The sequence below is a fragment of the Prionailurus bengalensis genome, chromosome B3 (assembly GCF_016509475.1).
Source record: "Prionailurus bengalensis isolate Pbe53 chromosome B3, Fcat_Pben_1.1_paternal_pri, whole genome shotgun sequence".
NCBI classification, from domain to species: domain Eukaryota; kingdom Metazoa; phylum Chordata; class Mammalia; order Carnivora; family Felidae; genus Prionailurus; species Prionailurus bengalensis.
Genome location: NC_057355.1, coordinates 23,137,883 through 23,152,624, shown reverse-complemented (window position 1 = coordinate 23,152,624; position 14,742 = coordinate 23,137,883). Strand labels below are relative to the sequence as shown.

The 14,742-nt window shown below is 47.4% G+C and overlaps 2 pseudogenes; both read right to left on the bottom strand.

The window, feature by feature from the left end:
- Positions 1–5,391: 5,391 nt before the first annotated feature.
- Positions 5,392–9,427, bottom strand: LOC122467996 (annotated as a pseudogene).
- A 4,065-nt stretch (positions 9,428–13,492) lies between these two features.
- LOC122467995 lies at positions 13,493–14,035 on the bottom strand (annotated as a pseudogene).
- Positions 14,036–14,742: the final 707 nt, after the last annotated feature.

Genomic DNA, 14,742 nt, shown 5'->3' with positions numbered 1-14,742 from the left:
TGCAGCAGTGAGATGCCAGAGAGAGCCAGCGAGTTTCAAAAGCACAAAGGTTTTATAGGGGTCTAGGGGCAGTTGGTGAGGTAATGGCTGTGGCCTCAGCCGATTGGCTGGGGAAGGGTCGGAGTCCTGATACGCAGGTTGCCGGGCGTGTTTTGATAGGGAAGTTTGAACGGGTGAGCGGGAGGTTACTCAAGGGGAGGAGGCATGGTCTGAGGTTTCTGCGATTTTCCTGGAAAGGGGGCATGTTGGGGACATAGTCACTCAAGGTGGAGGACACAGAACAAGATGGAGTCGGCCGGCGTAGGTCCGCTCTTTCATTCCCCACCCCCTTGTCATGTAGCTTGCGGACCCAATCATGGGATGGCTGCATTTCTATTTTGTTCTCTTCTGTTATTAAGTGCTCGCACTGAGCACAGAGGACCATTAGTTGGACGGCCTCCATGCAGTCCCTGACAAACCGGACCAGTCTGTTGATTATACAGGGTCCGAGGGGTACTAGTAGGAGCAGGATGGCAAGGGGTCCGGCAAGGGCCGAGATGAGGGTAGTTAACCAGGGAGACCAGTTGAACAAAGACTCGTACCAAGACTGAGATTGTTCTCTCTCTAACTTCCGTTTTTGCAGCCCTTCCCTTATGAGGGCCATAGATTCTTTTACAACCCCCGAGTGATCAACATAGAAGCAACATTCTTCCCTTAGGGCTGCACATAGTCCTCCTTGCTGCAGGAATAATAAATTTAATCCCCTTTTGTTTTGGAGTACTACTTCTGATAAGGAAGTAGGGGATTCCTGTAAATGAGAAATTGATTTTTCAATTCTTTCTATGTCTAAGTCAATGGCTGCCCTTAGCGTTCCATAGTTTTTGTCCTGAATGACGACTGAGGATATTCCGGTCCCTGGCCTGCTAATCCCAATCCCAAGAGCACAGCCAGAGTTAAGGTTGTAATAGGCTCTCTTTTACTTCGGGGGTTAGTAGAGCCTAACCTGTTAAGTATTTCTCCCCCTGAATGGTATACTAACTTGGGGATCAACTGCATGAGTGTGCAGAAGCTTTCTTTCGAGGAGTTAAGGACTTGGGAGTGGACGCAGGGAGTAAGGCCTCTGGAACAGGCCCACCATGCATTTTGGGGAGGGAGTAGATACACTGTCTTCCTGGGGACTGTTTGGGTTTCATTACAGAGATGTGACTGCTCGGGGGGTACGTGGCCTATACAAGTGCCTTGCCCTGTTACCGCCTGGAGGGTTAGTCTTGCAGTAGCCTGCTGCCATCTTCAGGAGCTAGAGTTGGAGGCTGTTGTATAATTGCCTTTAATGGCAATACCTTCATAATATGGGGCCGGACATCTAGACAGAGCCAACAGGACTTAGTCAGGTTGGGCCTAGAAGTGTTTAGTACGTCTTATGCTCCAACAACCGTGCTCCACAGGAGGTTTGCATCAGATAGTAAGTTGTGACCTGGGGCAGGAGATGCAGGTGATGCTCTGGTAGGGACAGGGGATGTGGAGGGCCGTATGGCTGGGGCCTGGGTGTTTCTGGGCGAGGCCGTCCGGGCAGGGGCAGGTTGGGGAACTAGTACTTTGTTGGGTCCTACCCTTGTGGGGACTGCTGGGTAAGGGGAGTCGCTTGCATTCGGAGAGTAAATAACATTCCCGTGTCTTTGGCTCCTGGCCTAACCCGGTCATATCTCCTGAGTCCCCAGGTTTTTCCACTCTCCCATCCTATTGTTCTTTTACCTTGGCTTGTAAAGGATATAACTATGTGATTACTGTGCCCCCAGACATATGGTGGTCAGGGCCACTGGGCTGCTTTACCACAATGAGATCTCTGTTGCATGGTGGGGTCCACCAGATGTGCCCCGTTGAGACACATGACCAGGAGGCACAAAAGTAGTCAGCTCTGTCCCCGCATGTGCTCAAGCAAGAGTGGCCAGAGAAAACATAGAAATAAAGGTTCTGTGCATGGAATCCGGGGGCGTATGGTGACAAGGGGAACAGAGTTTGGAGGTCTACGCAAAATTCTGGGAACCAAGTGTCCCTGGGGTGGCTCTGGGAAGTCTGATTGAGTATCGTCTCCGAGGTGGTTTCTATGATCTGCCAGGTGATGTTTTGGGGGGCATGGGGACTCTCAGCAGCATGAGCAGTGACAAGCAGAGCTAACAGAGTTACCAATATTAGGTGGGTCGAATGTGCTGTAGCTTGAGCTTGAGCGGGTTGTGTTGGTCCCGATTGACGGCCCATCGCATGACGAAGTCCTTCCGGATTGAGGAGGGGTCTGCTGGGTGAACGTGGGTGTGAACCCAGGTCGCGATGCCGTCTACTTTGAGAGTTGTGGGGGTTGTCAGCACCACTATGTGGGTCCCTTCCAGCATGGCTTGAGGGCCTCTCGGTGGTGCCTCTTGACATAGACCCAGTCTCCCGGCCTGTACTGATGAGGTGTCAGGGTCAGGCCAGCCTTGTACATGGCACAGAGGCGTGGCCAAATGTCTTCGTGCACCCTCTGGAGCCCTCTCAAGGAAAGAAAAAGTTCTTGATCTTTAAACTCAGCAAGAAGTTCAGTTCGAAGGTTGGGAATAATAGGGGGTGGCCTGCCAAACATGATCTTGTAGGGAGTAAAACCCAAGGTATAAGGAGTGTTCCTAACCCGGTAAAGGGCGTATGGTAGGAGAGTCACCCAGTCCCCGCCAGTCTCCATGGTTAATTTGGTAAGGGTCTCTTTTAGGGTTCTATTCATTCTTTCTACCTGTCCTGAGCTCTGGGGCCTATAAGCACAATGTAATTTCCAGTTTGCCCCCACTGCCTTGGCTACTGCCTGCGTTACCTGCGGGATAAAAGCTGGTCCATTGTCTGATCTTATCATGGCAGGAAACCCATACCTGGGTAAGATGTCTTCCAGTAGCTTCTTAGCCACCGTCTGAGCCATACCATGATTGGTTGGGTATGCCTCCACCCAGCCAGAGAAGATGTCTGTAAATACTAAAAGATATTTATAACCATACTTTCCTGGTTTGACTTCAGTGAAGTACACCTCCCATTGGGCTCCCGGTCTGGTGCCTCTGAGCCTGGTTCCTTTTTTATTTGATGTGGCTCTCACGTTGGTGAGTTGGCAGATCTTGCAGGCAGATACAACTTGCTCTATTTTGGTGTCCTGTTGGTGAATCTTGACTCCGGCATGTCACATGTCGGATTAAGTCTTTTAATTTTCGGGCCCCCATGTGAGTAGACCGATGCATGCACTCTAATACTGAGACTCCGAGTCAGTCTGGCAGCACGAGCTCCTTGTTAGGAGTATACCACCATCCCTTTATCTCCTGGGCCATGGGGAGTTTCTTGATCTGCTGTAACTCCTCCTGGGAGTATTTGGGCTGATCTGGTAAAACTGGGTCTCCAGGGTCTGGTAGTTGTATGGTCATGGTGGGGACTGAAGTAAGGGCTACTGCCTTGGCTGCCTGGTCAGCTTTTTGATTACCTCTAGCTACCGGGTTATCAGCTTTCTGGTGCCCTTGGCAGTGGATAATGGCTAGCCTGGCAGGAAGCCATAAGGCCGTAAGCAGGTCAAGTATCTCCTGCTTATTTTTTATAGTCCATCCTTCTGCCATCAGTAACCCCCTCTCCTGATAAATTGCCCCATGAATATGAGCTGTGGCAAATGCATAACGTCTGTCTGTGTAGATGTTAAGCCATTTTCCAGCTCCCAGCGTCAGCACCTTGGTGAGGATTATGAGCTCTGCTCGCTGGGCTGACATTCTGGAGGGTAGAGCCTCCGCCCATATGGTGTTCGTTTCGGTGACCACCGCTGCACCTGCATACCTGTGTCCATCCCGCACAAAGCTGCTGCCATCAGTGAACCCAGTAGCCTCGGCATCGGGGAGGGGCCAGTCAGTCGGTCTGTCCAGAATCCATGTGCTTTCTCCAGTATTCCAACAGTCATGTAGTGGAGCACCTAGGTCGGGTCGGGCAGCAGGGTTGCAGGATTGAGGGCTGCACTGGGGTGGAACCGCACTCGTGGAGGGTTGAGTAGGAGGCTCTGGTAATGAGTCATATGTGTGTTGCTCATCCATCTATCAGGAGGCAGTTTCAGGACCCCTTCAATGGCGTGTGGGGTCGTGATCCAGATCTCCTGTCCTAGGGTCAGTTTGTCTGCATCCTTGACTAGGAGTGCTGTCGCTGCAATAATTCTTAGGCATGGTGGCCAGCCGGCAGTCACTGGGTCTAGCTTCTTGGACAGGTAAGCCACTGGGCGATTCCAGGGACCTAAGGCTTGAGTTAGAACCCCTTTTGCTATTCCCTTATGTTCATCTACAAAGAGGTGGAAGGGCTTCGTAATGTCTGGCAGGCCCAGGGCTGGGGCACTTAGGAGGGACTTTTTAAGCTGATTAAAGGCAGTTTCTTCTTTTTCAGCCCATTTAAATATTTTCCCCTCTTTGGTAGCTTCATATAGGGGCCTGGCGATCTCAGCAAAACCTGGAACCCAGAGGCGGCAGTAGCCGGCTGATCCTAGGAATTCCCTTACTTCTCTTTGGGAGGTGGGAGTAGGGATCTTTAGGACAGTTTTTTTTTCTGGCATCTGATAACCACCGCTGTCCGCCCTCCAGGATATATCCCAGGTAACTTACTCTCTCCCTGCATATCTGAGCCTTCTTCGCGGATGCCCGGTACCCTAAGGCCCCCAGGGTAGCAAGCATGTCCTGGGTCCCTCGCTCACAGTCTTTGGCCATGTCAGCAGCAATCAGGAGGTCATCTATGTACTGTAGAAGGGTGAGGCCAGGGTGCTCCCTTCTGTACTCACCCAGGTCCTCGTGTAGTGCCTCGTCGAAGATGGTGGGTGAATTTTTGAATCCCTGAGGTAGCCGTGTCCAGGTGAGTTGCCCACTGTAGCCCTCCTCCAGATCATGCCACTCGAAGGCGAACAAGGGTTGGCTCTGGGGTGCCAGCGGCAGACTGAAGAAGGTGTCCTTTAAATCTAGTACAGTATACCAGACCCTGGAGGGCGCCAAGGAACTCAAGAGAGTATATGGGTTGGGAACAGTTGGGTGTATGTCCGTGACCCTCTTATTTACTTCCCGGCGGTCTTGTACCAGTCAGTAGTCATTTGTGTGAGGCTTTTTGACCAGCAGTAGGGGGGTGTTCTAGGAAGACTGGCAAGGAACTAGTACCCCTAGACTTTGTAGTCTCTGGATGTGTGGCTGGATCCCCTTCCGGGCCTCCTGAGACATGGGGTATTGTTTGATCCTTACCGGACTCTCTCCTGGCTTGAGCTCTACCAGGACCAGGGTTCTGTGAGTGGCTAGTCCTATCCCCCCCTTACCCCCCCCCCCCCGTTTCTGCCCAAACCGAGGGGAATTCTTGTAGCCATCTGTCTATATTATCCTCTTTCGGGAGCGCCTCCTGGTGGAGGCGGTATTCATCCTCCAGTTTCATGGTCAGGACCTGGATGGGGTGGCCCTTGTCATCGGTGACCTGAGCCCCCCTTGTCTGAAAGCTATCTGAGCTCCAATCTTGGTCAGTAAGTCCCATCCTAACAGCAGGTAGGGGTATTCTGATATTACCATAAAGGAGCGGGATACCCGGCCCAGCCCCAAATCTACCTTTCTTCGGGTAGTCCATGAATACTGGCTCATACCAGTTGCCCCTTGTACCCAGGACTTCTTGCTGGCTAGTTTTCCTTGTGGAGTGCGGAGGACCAAATGTTGCACTTCGGTGTCGACGAGGAAGTCAACAGGGGTCCCCTCCACTTTAAGTGTTACCCTGGGCTTAGGGAGAAGGTCTGAACCCCAACTCCCCTAATCACTCCGTTCATCTAACTCTAGGACTTTTACTCGATCAGTCTTGCTTCCCTTCCCACTGGCCTTTTTCCGACAATCTCGGGCCCAATGCCCTATCTCCTTGCAGTATGTGCACTGATCTTTCTGCAGCCTCTGCTCCCCCTCCCCCCCCCTTGGTGGTTCCTTTACCTTTTCTTGCGTCATCCGCCAGCTGCCAGAGATGGCTGTCTTGTTCCTCAGGGGAGTCAGCAGTGGTAGCTAGTAGTATTCTGGCCAGGTCTCGAGTCTGCTTACTGCTGGCAGCTGCCATGGCGCGAGCCTGCTTGTCCTCAGGAGGCTTCCAGTTATTATATACCTTTTTGGCTACCACCAGTAAGCCCTGCAGAATTTTATCTCCTAGTCTATCTATTCTCTGCAATTTTCTCCTAATGTCTATGGCCGATTCGTTTACAAAGGCCATGATAACAGCTGCCTTGCTTTCCAGAACCTCTGGATCCATGAGAGTACAGGTACGGAATGCCTCCATGATCCGTTCTAAAAAGGCAGCCAGAGATTCATCTTTTTCCTGTTGCACATTTCCTACCTTGGCCAAATTGGTTGGCTTCCTAGCAACCATTCGCAGTCCCCCCATTAGAGTCTGGAGGTAGACCCGGAGGCTCTCCTTACCTTCTGCCATGTTGAAATCCCACTGGGGCCGAGTTAAAGGAAAGGAGGCATCTATCTGAGCCTGGTTGGTGGTGGGATTCCCGTCTGCACCTGGAACTATTTTTGGGCCTCATTGAGGATTCTTTCTCTTTCCTCAGTCATGAACAGGACCTGCAAAAGCTGCTGGCAATCGTGCCACGTGGGCTGATGAGTAAAAAGAACAGAGTCTAATAAATCAATAAGCCTTGCCGGTTTCTCAGAATACTTAGGATTCTGAGCTTTCCAATTGTAGAGGTCACTAGTGGCGAAAGGCCAATAGTGATGGGCTGATTCCCCTCCACGTCTGGGGGTCCGGTGGCTCGCAGGGGCAGAATAGTGGAGTCAGTGGCGGAGGCGTACTGCTCCCTCTGAGCCCTTTGTCTGGTAAAGGGCAGGCTTCCCACTGGAGCGTTTCCGCCTCCCACGCTCGGAACAGCGTCTGCCTCCCCCGGAGGGGGAGGATGGTATTCTTCTGGCATCCGAGGGAGATTATACAGGGGAGGAAAAATGAATTTTTCTTCAATCCCCCCCCGTAGGACAGGGTAGAGGGGTGTTGAAGGCTGATAAGACTTTTCTTGTTCTCCTTCTTCTCTGTCCCCTGAAAAGCAAGAATGCATTTTGGCTCCGGAGGGCGTGGGGCTAGGAAGGGCTTAAGCCAAGAGGGTGGGTCTTCTAAAAGGTCCTGCCAAGTGATAATGTAAGGGAGCTGATCAGGATGGCCCATCTTAGGCCGAGAGATGATACCCCTGACTCGGTGGATGGTAGGGAGTTCAAAGGTCCTCTCTGGTGGCCATCCAACATTGAAAGCTGGCCACTCGCTAGAACAAAACACCTGCCACCGACCCTTTCAGATTTCCACACTGAGGTTGTTAGTTCTTCCCCTGACATCCTTAAAGTGATCAATCATAATTCTTAGAGGAGTAGTCTGAGTCTGTCCCATAATGTCCGTCCAGTAAGTCCACAGAACAAAACAGAGAAACACAGAAACAGACAAACAGAGGGCCCCTAGAAACAGTCTTCCAACTCCGTGGAAGCAAAACTGAAAGCTAGATGATGGGCTCACACTGACTGGAGGGAGCGACCCATCTCATGTCAAACCTTTGAGGGGAATCCACGTCCCTCCAGAAGGGAGGATCAGAATGTCTTCCCAAACTCCCGGCCCGTGGTCCTCCAGTGCGTCCACTTAGACCGTGCTGGGCACTACCAGAATATCATAAATGAGCTCACACAGAAAAGACGGAATGAACATACACTAACCGTGGCTAGTCAGGCTGTCTGGGTTGGGGGTCCCTCGGGGGTCTTGGGGATCCCAGGACAAGCCCCCAAATGTTATGCCCAGAATTCAGGATCCCCAAAGACCACCAGGGAGCTGAGTCCAATGCAAAAGCGAAGAGCCTTTATTCGAGCTAGCTCGAGCTCAATCCCCTACCTGCACGGAGGGAGAGGTGAGATGCCAAAGAGAGCAGCGAGTTTCAAAAGCACAAAGGTTTTATAGGGGTCTAGGGGCAGTTGGTGAGGTAATGGCTGTGGCCTTAGCCGATTGGCTGGGGAAGGGTCGTGGCCTCAGCCGATTGGCTGGGGAAGGGTCGGAGTCCCATTAGGCAGGTTGCCGGGTGTGTTTTGATCAGGAAGTTTGAGCGGTGAGTGGGAGGTTACTCAAGGGGAGGAGGTGTGGTCTGAGGTTTCTGTGATTTTCCCGGAAAGGGGGCATGTCGGGGACATAGTCACTCAAGGTGGAGGACACAGAACAAGATGGAGTCAGCAGGCGTAGGTCCGCTCTTTCAGGGTCTTGGGTGATTTCCTTAACCTTGTAATAATTCACTGGCTTGATTATTGCTGGGAATGGCCAGCAAACACTGAAACAGTGGATAAAAGATTACTCCACACTTTGCTACGAAAGAGAGGAGAAGGCATGGGGGTCAACGTTTGCAGATGAAGAAGACCCATTAGCCTCACTCATATTCTCACTTATTGCACTGCTGGGCCAGTCACAAATCTCAGTTGGCTTGTTGTGTACAGAGGGCATATAACTTTTTAGGCATGCAAAAATAAAGGGTGTATGACTTAAAGGTGAGCAATTACAAGAAACTAATCAAATCAGAGCCAAAGGCAAGTGTCTATATGTCCTATTGTTTTGCTAAACTTGTACACAATGTATCGATAACCGAGTTCCCCAAGGACTGCAGAAACTTCTGGGAGGGCTGACCCCTGGGCATTCTGCAATCAGGGCAGTTACAAGCCTCTGACATTCCAAGAGACCCAAGCCCCTCCCAAGCTTAAATGTAGCCCATCAGAAATTTCTGTGTTACATTTTAGCTAGCCAAGCATTGTGTATAAGCTCGTCATCCTCAGTAATAACCCCAACAGATGATAACATCTTTCATGCCCTCCAAAAGGCATAGACCATGTGGTCCCTGCTGCCCAAGCTGATAATTCAAATAGGGGTATATTTGAGGTACTTCCATCATTCCTATTGGATAGGCTAGGAAGCATGAAGGGCATCTGCAAGGTTCGTGCTTCTGCCAGGATGTGGAATTGCTCCTCTGTGTTGGCAGCAGTGAAAGAGATTGACCATAAGCTCCTTCCAGGTTAATTCAAAAGACTGAGTCAGGTTCCTGAATTCCTAGTACATTTGCTGGGATCCTCAGAAAGCTGGCATAATTGCTCACGGCACTCCCTGAAATCTGACATTGAAAAGGGAACATATACTCTTGTGGTCCCCTGAGGTCCACCCAAAACTCCATGTAGGGGGCAGAAGAGGTCTTTCTCTTGGCATGAATCTGGTAAAGGAGAATAGATTGGTTGATGTGGTTGATGTGAGTAGTTGCTTCTGATGGAGCTGATGGATCTGGGGTGTCACTCTTGGTCTTGGGTTGTTCCGTGTGGGGAGCAACTGTGAGAATTCCTTTCTTGGGATCAATTTCTAAATGATCCCTCCTCACTGTGCATGTTTTATACTTGTTAGTGTCATCCCTGAGGACCATAAAGGCCTGGTCATAAGTGATTTCTACCCATTTTTCTAGTTGCTTACAGAAAAGATCACGTTGCAATATAGTGTCATAGTTAAGACTACCATTTTCCAGCCAGATTTCCCCATTCACTAGCTTATACTGAAGCCAAACAGTGTTACAAAAGAAGATAAGAATTTTCCATGTTAGGCTTTTTAATCAGAGCTGATCCTAGTATGTCAAAATGTATCCCGGGAGTCTTTGGGGATAGAGGTGGAAATTCCCATTGTCTTCAGGGAGAGAGTTGACTCCTGTAATGAGAAAAGGAGCAAGTGAATAAGGGCTCCCATTAATAGAAGACTTGAGTTCTATTCTTCCAAAGAGAGTTATCTCTCTATCATTAACTTGGTAGGATCTCAGGTGGGATCTCTTTCAGAGAGTTCCGATGATGAGTGGACCATGGCTGTCCTTAACCTGCTGTCCATACATCACCCTGTAATCACAGCTGTGGTTAGCATGCTGTGTGATGGCCCTGCCAGTCCTGGAATACCAAAGCCTGTGCTTTATCTTAACACCTTCTGGCCCTGAGAGAAGAAGGCTTCCTGAAGACCTCAGTATAGATGATGCTAAAAATTATCCCTGACATGCTGGGGTAAATCCCTCAGGAATGGCATCATCATGACTCTAAGATCTCTGAATGTCCCATTCTCCTTGTTCTGATCAGGTGTTCAACAATTGGTGGCAAACAACTGCCACCAAAAGGCAGGGGTATTTTTGATTGTTTAAATATTTCTTACTTGTCTATAGTATCTGTTGATCTCTCCCACTTTGCAGTCAGTTCTGGTGAAATTAACCTCTATCTTCCAATTCTCTCTTTATCCCTGAATTATTTGGGTTGCATTACACTTAATTAAGTGTCAACTAAGACAGACCCACAGGGATAAATCTCAATAAGTGGGGTCCTTTTCCAGGGAGTAAAACAGTTTATAGCCTGTTTTACATTATCTTACACAGATGCAACAGTCTGACTTGGTCCTCTTGCAAGACCTTTGTTATAGGTGGCAAAACATCTCACAGGTCTTAGTGCCCCACCTTCAACAAAGGATAGTTCAGAAAGGTATGAGAGGAAATGGCTGAAGCTAGACCCAGGGCTGGGGGCTGGGTGGTCAGAGTGTCCCATAACTAAGAGAGATTTTTGCAGAGATAGAGATAGACTGGGAATATCAAGAGTCACCTAGGGATCAATGTGATGGATCTCAGGGTGCTCTTTGTAAGCATCACTCATATGAATGGCCATGAATCACTCTTTTATGTGTCTCAGTTTCTCCTACTGGAAGTCTGAAATAAGCAGGGGGGCTTGGAGTACTGGAGTACTCAGAGTGTGTGTGCATGCCTGGGTCACCAGAAATTAATTACCATGAGAGGGAGTTCCCCATGGGACTAATGCACTTCTGGAGGAATGACCTTAGATACTTCCCCTGGGTTCTTAGTTGATCAAGAAAACCTTTCTGTGGGAAGGAACAGGTGCCCCTTATTCTTTAGGAGTGAAAATAAGTGTCCCATAAATACTAACAGACTACTACTATTCCCAGTAGATCAGGAAGAGAGAGTATAACAAAGAAAATATGGTTCCTAAGCAACTCTCAGCACAAGGGAGGTGAGAGTTGAAGACTCACCAATGAAGAGTGCTGCTCAATGTACGGTTATCTGGTCCTTTTGTGGTCACAAAAAAGATATTGCTGGGTGGACTGGGGAGACTCCCAGGCCCTGAGGTCTTCACCCAATCTGTCCCCTGGGACAGAGTATATACATATACACATACATATACGTATACATATACATATACATATGCATATGCACATACATGTATATGTATATGTATACATATATGTATATACATGTATACATTACACACACATATATATCACATCTATCTATCTATCTATCTATCATCTATATAATATAGATAATGAAGATGTGATCTATCTATCTATATATCTATATCTCTATCTATCTATCTATCTATATCTTACTATTTTCAATAACATGGATGGAGCTAGAGAGTATTATGACAAGCAAAATATATCAATCAGAGGAGCAACAAATACCACATGATCTCACTCATACACGAAATTTAAGAAAAAAGGAAATGAGCAAAGGGAGAGAGAGAGAGTTAAGACTCTTAACTATCAAGAATAAGTGGCTGGTTACCAGAAGGGAGGTTGGTGGGGTAATGGCTTAAATAGGTGATGCAGATTAAAGAGTGCACTTGTTGTACGGAACAACATATTGTTGTTGTATGGAACATACATACGGAAGTGTTGTATGGAAGTGTTGAATCACCATATTGTACACTTGAAACTAATATTACACTGTTTGTTAACTGGAATTAAAAACTTGAAAAAAAAACCAAAGATGTGGCACACACACACACACATACACACACACACTGGAATATTAGTTATCCATAAAAATAATAAAATCTTTATACTTGCAATGACAAGGATAGAACTAGAGAGCATAATGCTAAATGAAATAAGTCAATCAGAGAAAGACAAATAACATACAATTTCACTCATATCTAGAATTTAAGAAACAAAGAAATGAGGGGTATCTGGGTGGCTCAGTCATTTAAGCATCTGACTCTTCATTTTGTCTCAAGTCATGATCTTACAGTTCATGGGATTGAGCCCAGCATTGGGCTCTGCACTGACAGTGTATATCCTGCTTGGGATTCTCTCCCCCCCCACACACACCTCTCTCTGCCCCTCCCCAGCTCGCCCTCTCTCTACGTCTCTCAAAATAAAGAAATAAACTTAAAAAAAGAGAAACAAATGAGACAAGGGTATTAGAGAGAGAGAGAGAGAGAGAGAGAGAGAGAGAGAGAGACAAACCAAGAGACAGACTCTTAATTATAAAGAATAAACTGATCATTACCAGAGGGGAGGGGGTGCAGGTTGAGTTAAATAGGTGATGGGGATTAAGGAGTACACTTATGTTGAGGACTGGGTGATTTATGGAAGTGTTGAATCACTATACTGTACACCTGAAACTAATAAAACACTGGCAGTTAACTGGATTTAAAATTAAAAAAAATAAAAATAGAGAGGATCTTTGGGTCACTATTGTCATAGAAGTAATAAACTCATTGGACCATGCCAAATTTGCCAATAAGAGATATCCAAATCTAATGTTTTCCATTCTCTGTGAGCCTTAGCAGGAATCGCTGTGATGGAAGGATGGGCTCAGTGGCAGGCAATAAATACCCAGGTAAGGGGAGAGTGAACCCTGGTACAAATATATGGCTCTACAGGATTTTCCTTCCTGTCATTAAAGCAAGAAGTTAATTAGGCTTTAACAGGACGCCTGAGGCCATCAAAAGGTCAGTCAAGTCCCATTATTAGGAAAGTTAGCGACCTGTGTTTGCCACATTCCACAAACAATCCTACAAAAAAGCCAGATGAAACTACCCAGGCCAATTCAAAGACGGGCAGAAACCCTGACCAAGTAATGGAAAAAAGGAAAGAAACCTTGCTCTCAAAGTAATCCTCTCCTCAAATAATAATTGTTTTACCTCTGAGTTAACAACTGTAATACAAGATAGAAGACCCAAACCCCGGGCACAGCTCTCCCTTAAGTTCGCCTGCTCTCACATCTCTAAGTGTACCCTCACTTTAATAAACTTTCTCACTTGCACTGCTCAACCATTGTCTGGTCCATTCTTTAATTCTTTCTTGCCAGGAGACCACAATCTTCCAATGAAGTCCCAGGGGGCAGATTGGGTGGAGAGCTCAGGGCCTGAGAGTCTCCCCAGTCCACCCAGCAATATCTTTTTTTGTGACCACAAGGGACCAGATAACTATATGTTGAGCAGCACTCTTCATCGGTGAGTCTTCAACTCTTTCTTCCCTTGTGTTGAAGATTTGCTTAGGAACCATACTTTCTTTGTTCTACTCTCTCTTCTGATCTACTGGGAACCAGGCTGGTAGCATTTATGAGAGACTGATTTTCACTTCTAAAGAACAAGGGACACTTGTTCCTTCCCACAGAAATGTCTTCTTGGGCAACTAAGAACCTAGGGGAAGTATCTAAGGCCATTCCTCAAGAAGTGCTCTCAGCACTTGCAATGATATCAAGGGACAAGATGACCTTTTCTTCTATCTTGTAGGAGATAACAGACCTAAACAGATTAAAGATGGTATAGTCTTCACCAAATTCATATCTGGAATTTAGTAATTCAAGGGCAATGACAGATGCATCTCCAATCACAGGAAGTTTCTTCCCACTTCTTTGAAGGTCACCACAAACTTGTCAGAGTGAGTCCTATGAAGTATATTGGTGATTTTACCACATATTCCAACAAGTGTAACTTCTTTCTCAGCTGCTGTGAATGTGGCCACCTCAGTTTTCATCTGTTTAGGAACTGAGGAATGAATACTACCACAGAACCCTCAATCTGAGGACATATCAATAAGAAGGTGTTTCTTCTTGTCTTCAGACACCTTAATATCAGCTTTTTCATAGAGGGCCAAAGATCCTACTTCAATACACTTGAGCTGGTTTTAGCTCCCTATCTGCTTGGGTATATGTTGCTGCTGGAATCATTTTCATAGACTTGGTAATTTTCTGGATGCTTTTGATTGACTTTAATTACCTGGCAGTGTTGCATCCACACAACTTCTAAAACAATGCTACGGGTACCAGTGACAGTCACAGCAAAAGTTTATTGCAATGAGGCAAGGCCGACCGATCGGGACAGACACTCTTAATCAGAATGCGGCCTCAAACAGCCTGGGTACAGAGTTTTTATAGCCAACCACCTCGTTTTATCATCACCTGGGAACAGAACAAAGAAATAGTTCCCAGATGGGGGTGGAAACAGTTCAGACCTTCTGCAGTTAAGCCACAACCAGTTGACCTCCTTGACCCTGCCTCCGGGCGCCACTTTTTCAAAGTTCTCAATATGCCCTTGCCCCAATCCAATCAAACTCTAATCCAGTTGATTTTCCTTGAACTTTTGTCCCCTTGATTGATAGGACAAGGCTGTTATCTCTTAACCTATCATGTCAAAACAAAGCTGTTCTTTCTCAAGGCTACAGGTTAGCCCTACAATTTAACCCTACAGGCAGTACATTTTAAAGTTGCCATTTTGAACTTGGATCCATTGCATCTACACAGCCCAGGCCAATAGCCCAGTGATGCTCATCTGAGAGAACATGGTCATACCAGACATGATGAAGGTCATTCAGATAGGCCTCTGTGGTTCTCTTTTTTAGTGGTGTTGTTATCTGCTTTTGGTATCAGGGCAATGCTGGACTCATAGAATGAATTTGGAAGTTTTCCTTTCTTTT